The 9665-nt window shown below is 33.1% G+C and overlaps 1 protein-coding gene across 3 annotated transcripts in view; it reads right to left on the bottom strand.

The window, feature by feature from the left end:
* Positions 1 to 380: 380 nt before the first annotated feature.
* Positions 381 to 9665, bottom strand: part of LOC126890889 (uncharacterized) — a 43164-nt gene continuing 33879 nt past the window's right edge. For all 3 annotated transcript variants that reach the window (XM_050660044.1, XM_050660046.1, XM_050660045.1), the window contains one exon: positions 381 to 493. The gene's annotated coding sequence lies outside the window, so the exon portion shown is untranslated. The remainder of the gene's footprint in view (positions 494 to 9665) is intronic.

Here is a 9665-nt window from a genome sequence, read left to right as displayed (position 1 = left end):
TTTAATATAGTCGGTTCGCTAAACTCAGACACAACTGGCTAGTGATTTTATTAGGTAAGTAGGTACCTATCTATCTAATTTTGCCAATTTGGTAAATTAAGGTTGTGGATTTTAAAGAGTTTGGCCATGTTATTGAATGCACTCTTAGCTAATGTTCTTCTGCTAATTGTTATACCTAATTTCATTCGGTTTATCACTTTGGTTGTTATTTGGTTAATTGGTTTGGTTTAATGTTGTGTTTAATAAATTAATTCCTCTGTAATTCTTCGGGTCCTATTTGTCTCTCTGTATGAAAAGAGATATTAGGTTGCTTGATCCCCATCATTCTTGTTGTGTAAAGCATTGTCCATGTTTTGTTGGGTAACAATCAAAGAAATAAATACACACATTTATCTATTTTATTAAAAAACATATAAAAATAAACTAAATAAGCAATATACCTAAGTGTCTTCGTTTTGCTAGTCACCAAACTATCACAAATTAACAACCGCACCTAAAACATTACATAGCGTAAGTTTAACAACATTAAAAATAATAAATTAAGTAGGTAAGTGTATCAAAAACAATTGTAAGTATAGTTCTGCAATCAAACTAAAAGAGTCATTAATATTCAACTCAGCGGAGTACTATTGCTGGAAATATGTAGACACTTAAACAAACAAGGGATCATTGCATAAAACAGGTAGATTCCTTGTTGATAGAATTCACACCTCAAAGAATAGCACCCACCTGAGCTGAATATTAATGACTCTCTTAGTTCGTTTGCAGAACTATACTAAAATTATAGCGTTATAATACCCATAGGGTATTATAACGCAGGGTGTCTGCGTAACTTGCAACCAGGGCAGAGGCACCACTTATGGCCACTTTAAGAACTTTCTTTATTATTTTTCTCTTGAGAAACATGAAGGATTCGAATAAAATCTTTCCGCTCAATGCTATTTTTACTTTCTAATTAGTTCTACTAGGAAATCAAATGATCATAAGAATTCAATTTAGATTGACAATATTATATCGTTTTATATTTTGAACAACAAAAATCCCCACTTTTGGCCATGTGTTTCTACATTTGGCCATACAGTTTCCCCACTTTTGGCCACCCAAAAAATAGGTACAAATAAAGATATAAGTTGATATTTATATGTTTAAATATTTATTGAACTACAAAAATAGGTAAAACAAAATAAATTTCTGGTAATACAAATAGGTAAAAAGTATTGAAAAATGTTGTAAATAGTGTTTATGATTTTATATTTGTTCATAAATGTTTAGTTTTCCTGGAAAAATACTCTTAAATTTTCTTCCTTGTTCCTGGACAATGGGATCGGGTAGTTTTTCTAAAATATCGTTTTTATCTATACTGCAAACATTATTTGCTATAGGACAAAACACAGTTTTCTCTTCATTAGCACTTTTGAAACATTGTATCTCATACTCTTCTGATGAAAGGACATCTATAATTTTGGGCAACATATTTATATGTTGTCGTCGATCTTTTACCCAGTTGCTTAAATCTTGCAAGCACAAAGTCTCCCAATTTGAGATCATCGGTATCGAACATTTCAATATTTTCTTGTTCTGGTTCCACGAAGTCAACATCGTCTTCACTGCTACCAGTTTCCTCCCAGTCTTCATGTTCTTCCGAAGAAGAGTCTGAATATAGATCTTTAGAGACCCCTTTAAGTAGGGTACAAAAACGTTCGAAAAATACTCAAAAAAACATTCTGCTGTCATCCAGCCTCTTTGACTTTTCCCTAAACCCCAACCTTTAGGAGCTGCTTTATACATAGCAGACGGGATCCGGTCATATTTAAATATTGTTAAAGGTGGAGCGAATTTTCCTTCTACATTAACTGTGAAAAGCGTAGTTACATTTCCCTTATCTGACGAAGTTCGTTCATCATAGATGTGTTTTCCTCGCGGTCCAATTACAGTACCACTTTTTGGGGCTAAACAGAAATAAGTTTCATCCATATTATAAATCCTTTTTGGATAATCTAATATACTGGTAGCACTCATATCACTTTAATTCATACGAACCTCGTCGAACCATTTACCTATTTTCTCTTCAGTTATACTGCACCTCTACCACCGTGAATGTATTCTGCTTTCTTCTGGGAAAGTTGCTTGTGCCTGTTAAGGAAGCTGTAATACCATTTTCTTCCTGGTCGATCATTGGCAAAAGGAGTTTTAATATTTGCCTCTCGAACAAGTTTTTGTACTGAACTCAATAACCAATCTTTATCAATTGGAAACCCCATCTTCGCAGAAGTTAATGTCCATTCAACTAGGAGGTCTTCAGTCTCTTTTCCCAAGTGAGAGTCGAATTCACAGTGCACTGAATCTCTTGGAGACTTTCCGGATATTTTATTACGCAAAGTAGTTCTCGGAACTTTAAATTCACGACTGGCTGTGGCCACAGGCATCCCTTCGGATATGTCATTTAATGCTAAATTTACTTTTGAAGGTGAGTACTGGAATTTAGGTATTTTTACCTTTTCTACTCTGCTCTTATTATTCTTCAGTGCGTTTGGCATTTTCACTGAAAGAAATAAAGTAGGTATACCTATGTAAACATGCTACATTAGTAGAAAAGTAAACTGGCCATAAGTGGATTTCGTTTACCTACTTGTGGCCAGCAGGTTGGCCATAAGTAGGTAAATAGTAATTTTTCGGTTTCCACTTATGGCCTCCGCCATTTTTTCAAATTTCATACTATTAATTATAATGAAAAATAAATAATATCAAATAAAAAGGGTCTATTTACCTTATCTAGCACTTCCAGTGCAGAAAAAATATCATATAGTATTGTATTGAAAAGGATGATTTCAGATATGTTTCTTATGAAAATTCGTTAGTTAGCTTGGCACGTGCAACACACTACCACTCAAACATCAACAATAAAATAAACTGATCAGTTAGGTAGGTTTTTGTACAAGCGGATACCTATACATTATACATTCTCAGCCATCGTCCCGGCACAGGAGCGCGTGCGCGAAAACTATGTATATTTGTAATTTTAATAATTCTCGACAATGATTATCAAATTTCAAATTATTGGTTACAATAAGAAATAATATTATTTTTCTATTTTACTAGTCTATTATAATTAATGGGTTGTCAGAGTTGTAGCCAATATGATTCAGACTAGGTACCTAGTACCTAAATAATACGTATTATTTACCTACTTTTCTGACGATAAAATTATACCTTGCAGAAGAGTAGATGAGGATCTGATATAAGGTCGATTTGCACCGATTTGTTTAATGGATAAAAACTATTGCATATGTAGCATGTTAACAATTACAAAAACAAGCAGGGTTGCCCGATCTAATCTTGTTCTAACTATAATTAATTCATAATTAAAAGTGACATTTTTTATGAATTAAAAAAAATTCGACCCGGGCAGATACTATTTTAGGTTTTTTGGATCATTCTAAACAAAAAAGGTTTTATGTAATTTTTCTCTAAAGTTGATGGTTTTCGAGTTATAAACAATTTAAAACTGAAAAAGAACGAAAGATGACAATTTTCAAGGCTCAAAAACACAAATAAAAAATATGTATCATTTTTGTAATCATCATCATCGAGTACCTAAATTCAAGTTCAAACCTTTTTCTATCAGGTCTCGATAAGAATTTTAGCCATGTTTTATCCTAAAAACATATTTTTTTAATTGTTCATATGAGAAAGGTTTCTTATGGGGAGGCGGGCATTAACAACTAAAAAACAATGTAATGAAAGTCCAAAAGACTTATCAAGAACTGATATAATAAGGCTTGAATTTGAATTTATGTTCTTTCTTGATGCATACAAAAATGATATTTTTTACTTGTGATTTTGAGCCTTGAAAATTGTCATGTTTCCTTCTTTTTTCAGTTTTAAATTGTTTATAACTCGAAAACGATCAACTTTAGAGAAAAATTACAAAAGACCATTTTTGCTTAGAATGATCCAAAAAATCTTAAATAATATCTGCCCGGGTCGAATTTTTTTAAATTCATAAAAAAATGTGTTTTTTTAATTATTAATTAATTATAGTTAAGAACAAGATTAGATAGGGCAACCCTTGTTTTTTGTAATTGCTAACATGCTAATTACTTAAATCGACCTTACATCGGATCCTCTACTTCAAGGAATAATTATTATTAGAGACTGTATTTTTCATTTTATCGTCAAAAAAGTAAATAATACCTAGTCTGAATCATATTAGCTACAACTCTGGCAACCCGTTAATTATAATGGACTAGTAAAATAGAAAAACAATATTATTTCTTATTTTAACCAATAATTTGAAATTTGATAATCATTGTCGAGAATAATTAATAAAATTACAAATCTACATAGTTTTCGCGCACGCGCCCTGTGCCGGGACGATGGCTGAGAATGTATAGGTATTCTTTTTCTCATGATCATCTTTCAGTGCGTCACAGTTTTTCGATTTCTTTCTAAAGCATTAAATTGTATGTGACAGAAAAAAAGGCACGTCGGTGATTACTTCTAGTTCTGTGATTATTCTAGTTGTCGATAGATGGCGCCATAATTAAAAAAAATAATTTTTTTTAATTAGATAATAATATTACAAATATAATCTGTATAATTTATAAGACTATACAAATCAAAGAAAATACCATTTTATAAATGCAAGAAACACATTTGATTTGTTTTTATTCTAAATTGAAAATAAAATGTGACAACTGTCAGATTTAACTAAAATGTCATGTTAGAATAAATGTCATAAATGTGTATTATCACGGACTTACCCTTTTTCCTATCATTTGTGACGCACTGAAAAATGATCATGAAAAGGACAATATCCGCTTGTGGTTTTTGTCACTGTTCCCACTTCCTATAGAATTATTTGACGTTTTAGCAGGTTCAAGGTTATTGGTTGATGGACGCCATGCTTATTATCTTACAAATCACAGCGATATGGCCATAGGCGGGGTAGTGGCCATAAGTGGTGCCTCTGCCCCATATGGGAAACTTCTTTAATATAAATTTTACGAAAAAAAGTCATTCTTTATAAAGTGCTCTGCATAGTCTAAAACCTAAGATGCAATCATCAGATATCAAATTTTGTCAACAGTATACGAGGTATGTCAAAAAATATGAATTTCGCTCAAGAGCAAACTACCTTTATATTTCAAAATATCAAAAATTTTATTAAGAAAAGTTATTTGTAATTAAAAACCATATTCAAATATGCAATAACAGCCTTCTACTAGAAAAAAATTACTTCCTAAATTACCGATTCCGAACATCATTTTTATTTATTAGATATGTATCTAATAACTCTTTTATTAATAATTTTAGGAAAAAAAGTTATTCTTCATAAAAATCTGTGCATGGTCTAAACCTCTAGATGCAGCCATCAGTTATCCAAGTTTGTTAATTTTATACGAGGTGTGTCAATATGAATTTAGAAAGAATGTTTTCTAAATTCTTTCTAAATTCATATTATTTGACACACCTCGTATAAAATTAACAAACTTGGATAACTGATGGTTGCATCTTAAGGTTTAGACCATGCACAGATTTTTATGAAGAATAACTTTTTTCCTAAAATTATTAATAAAAGAGTTATTACATGTCTAATAAATAAAAATGAAGTTCTGAATCGGTAATTTAGGAAAATTTCAAAAAAATTTTTTCAAGTAGAAGGCTGTTATTGCGTATTTGAATATGGTTTTTAATTATAAATAACTTTTCATATTAAAATTTTTTGATATTTTGAAATATAAAGGTAGTTTGCTCTTGAGCGAAATTCATATTTTTTGACATACCTCGTATACTGTTGACAAAATTTGATATCTGATGATTGCATCTTAGGTTTTAGACTATGCAGAGCACTTTATAAAGAATGACTTTTTTTCGTAAAATTGATATTTAAGGAGTTTCCCATATGGTTCCAAGTTACGCAGACACCCTGTATAAGAAAGGAGATCAAAAACAATTTCGAAAATATAGAAGCATGAAGCATATAAAGTTCTATCAACTATCTTGCTAAAGAGGCTCACTCTGTATTCGGAAGATATTCTAGGCGACTACCAATGCGGCTTTCATGCAAGAAGGACAACAATAGATCAAATATTTACAATCCGGCAATTATCAGAAAAAAAATAGATTCCCAGCAAGCATATGATTCGATAAAAATAAGCAGACTATGAGAAGAAAATTAATGGAACTAACTAACTAGTGTTAAAAATGTTTAAGTTAGGCCATGATTTTTCTATCTTCAGTGCTGAAGCCATAGCAATTTATGAGGCCCTGCAATATTTTAAAGAATCAGAAGATATATCTACAACAATTATTTCTGATTCACTCTCTGTTCTTCTTGCTATTCAAACTATAGATTTTCCTAATAACAATTCAAATATTTATATCCTACTAATTAAGAAAATCCTTTTTGAAATTCATAAAAATAAAAGAAGAGTGAACTTTTTATGGGTTAAGGCTCATATAGGACTAACGCATAATGAATATGTTGATAGTTTGGCTAAGAGAGCTATTGAGTATGGTACTTCAAATAATCGTAAGTTTTGCATATCTGATTTAGTTAACACTATTAAGCATCTCGAGTCAATCATGGCGAGATCTTTGTAAACAATCCAAATCTCAGTATTCACTGATTCAACCTTCTGTTCCAAATATATATATATTGGTTTAAAAATTATGTAGTACCTCGAAGATATATAACAACATTAATTAGAATGAAGTTTGGACATGCATGTTTCCCTCTACATCTAGCAAGAATTAAAGTTTTTGATTCAAATCTTTGTACTGAATGTCAGAAGGTGGGTGATTTGAATCACACTTTCTTTGAGTGCACAAAATACATTCCATACACCTATAATTTAATCGAAGATTTAATAAAATGTAATGTTTTTCCACCTTTCAATGTATCCCATTTATTGTCTCTGAATAGCAAAAATATATATGATTGTTTAATGAAATTTATCTGTGAAACTAAAAATTAACCTCTAAACGTTTAATCCTGATAATTTGATATATTATGTACATATGAAAAAAGAAGAAGAAGATGTATAATGGAAAAATGTGGTGAGCAACTTGGACAGTCCATAGCGGCCAGCTGCAGGTTTTGAACTGAGTAGAGAGCTGTGGAAGAGTTGGCTATGGAACTCTAAGGATCTCATTGCCTTCTTTATGTATGAATAGAAAACAAAAAGTTGTGACTGGGCTAATTGACACCAAAGTCTATGCCATAAAACAAAAAAAAAAACAAAAAACTAACTAGTGGACTCATATGCACAGGTAAAAATAGGAAACACAACATCGATGCCATTTACTATAACATCAGGACTTAGACAAGGAGACCCCTTATCACCGTTGTTATTAAATTTGGCCTTAGAACATGCAATAAGTAAAATATCATCTGAGCGGACAGAGATTTGAGAATCGAGGTTCAAAACTATTGTTGGCTTTTGCTGATGATCTACATAGATGCAGTCGCTCATTCTTCAAGAGACGTGAGAGAGGTGTTTTCACAACTCGAGGAAGAAACAGGTAGCCTGGGCCTTCGAATAAATGAAGAGAAGACGAAATACATGCTAGCAACCAAAAATCCACGACCAAGAGTTAGGCAGAACCTAACTATTAATGACCACAATTTCGAAGTAGTTAAAGAGTTTAAATATCTGGAGGTGGTAATCACAGATGACAACCACATAGAAAAACATCTCGGCAGGGATACATGCGGGGAATAGAGCATTATAAGTACTTACTTACCTATCATCATTATTAAGATCTATATAAGCTGATAAAAAGAATATCTAAATACCTACTGTACGTGACAATTAGTCCAGTTGTTACCTACATATGGAAGTGAAACATAGACTCTATATCATCGGGAAATAAATAAGCCGATGGTATTTGAAAGGAAGGCTCTCAGAATGATATTTGGCCCTCTAAGAGATAAATTGACAGGAGAGTGGAGAAGGCGCCGCAATGCTGAATTGGTGACTCTGTATGGTACTGAAAACATCGACCGACATACAAAGTAGTGTTGTCCAAATGCAAGACCAAGACGAGACTTAGACAGTCTTGGACTTGGTCTTGCGCCAATACACCTGATCTTGGTCTTGGTCTTGGTATTGCGCTCTCGGTCTTGGTCTTGGTCTTGCACCAAGAGTCTTGCAAGTCTCGCAGTTACCCATTAGAAGATTGCTATTTATTAAGCGTTACTTTAGATCTTAGAACAACATACCTACAGTGCATAGATTCTAAAGGTGCCGGTGGGGGATGGCCTCTATTCGCAGTATTATAGTCGGTGTATGAGAAAGAAAGTATTCTAAACAATGAAATAATAAATTTGATATTATTTGTTATTTCAGTATTTCGAATATTTTCTCTCTCATACACCGACTATAATAACTACTGCGCATAGACGCCATCCCCCACCGGCACCTTTAGAATATGTGTACTGTAACAGAGTACGTACATTTTAATCTTTAATTAACATAGCCTTAGTAATGACCAACAAAATTAATAAATGTCTAAACTGACATTGTAAGCGATGCGCGCTTACAACCCACGATGTAAGCGATGCGTGCCTATGCTCTAACTTACTGAGCTATATACCATGGCCCATGGTGGGCTTTTTCAGCAAGTTTAAGCACAAAGGATGGTTAGTCTATAAAATAATTTAGGCCGATAAGATTTGTGGTATTATATTTTTATCAGCTAAGCTAAGATGGCATATTATATTTTTAAAATGTTTCGATACGATATTACTCCTGGGAAAGAATGTACAAAATATGTTTTATTTTTACATTGTGGACTTATGACCTCTGGGTACGTATCAAATGTGTCAAGTATTCTTTTATGGATATTTTGATTCGCTATGTATGCTTATGGTATTATTCGTAATGCGCATAAGTCCAATTTTCCAAATTTGTGTTACATATTTTTGCGTCTCATAGAGCCTCTATGCATCTAAGCATATACCCGAACTACTATACTTCCTAAAACGACACTCGGTCCTAACTGCAAGACGCAAGAGTCTCGCAGGGTTAGTCTTGTTCTTGCTCAAATCTTGCACGGTCAGTCTTGGTCTTGGCCTTGCGAAAATTAGGCGGTCATGGTCTTGGTCTTGGTCTTGCGAAGATGCAAGAACAAGACTGCAAGACCAAGACCGATTTTGGGCAACACTAATACAAAAGCTAACCGAATAAGATGGACAGGTCATGTGGTAGGATCAGAGGTAGACAGAGTATTAAAGATAGTGTCTTTTGAGAGACCAGACGGTAGAAGATCAGTCGGCCGTTCCAGAAAAAGATGAAAGAGAAAGGATGATGTTGAAGCCGATTTATCTAGGATTGGGGTACAACAATGGGAAATGTATGTACAAGATACAACAATGATCGTACAATATGGAGGGCTATAGTGGGGTGAAAAGTTATGACCGGAAGTTTGGCAAAAATGACTCAAAAATTAGTGAAATCGTACCTACATCAATCGACGCAAAGTTACACGAAGAGTCCAAATATCGACTTCCGGTTGTACTACCGGTCACGTTGGGTGAAAACCTGGGACTTACGGAGTCCAATTGCTTGTTTTAATAATAATCTGTGACGCACCCAGGGGGGGTTTTGGGGGTTAAAACCCCTCCCAGGGCATATAAAAAAAATATAAAGAATAGTTGG

The sequence above is a fragment of the Diabrotica virgifera genome, chromosome 9 (genome assembly GCF_917563875.1).
Source record: "Diabrotica virgifera virgifera chromosome 9, PGI_DIABVI_V3a".
Taxonomy (NCBI): domain Eukaryota; kingdom Metazoa; phylum Arthropoda; class Insecta; order Coleoptera; family Chrysomelidae; genus Diabrotica; species Diabrotica virgifera.
This window is presented reverse-complemented; position numbering and strand designations above follow the sequence as displayed.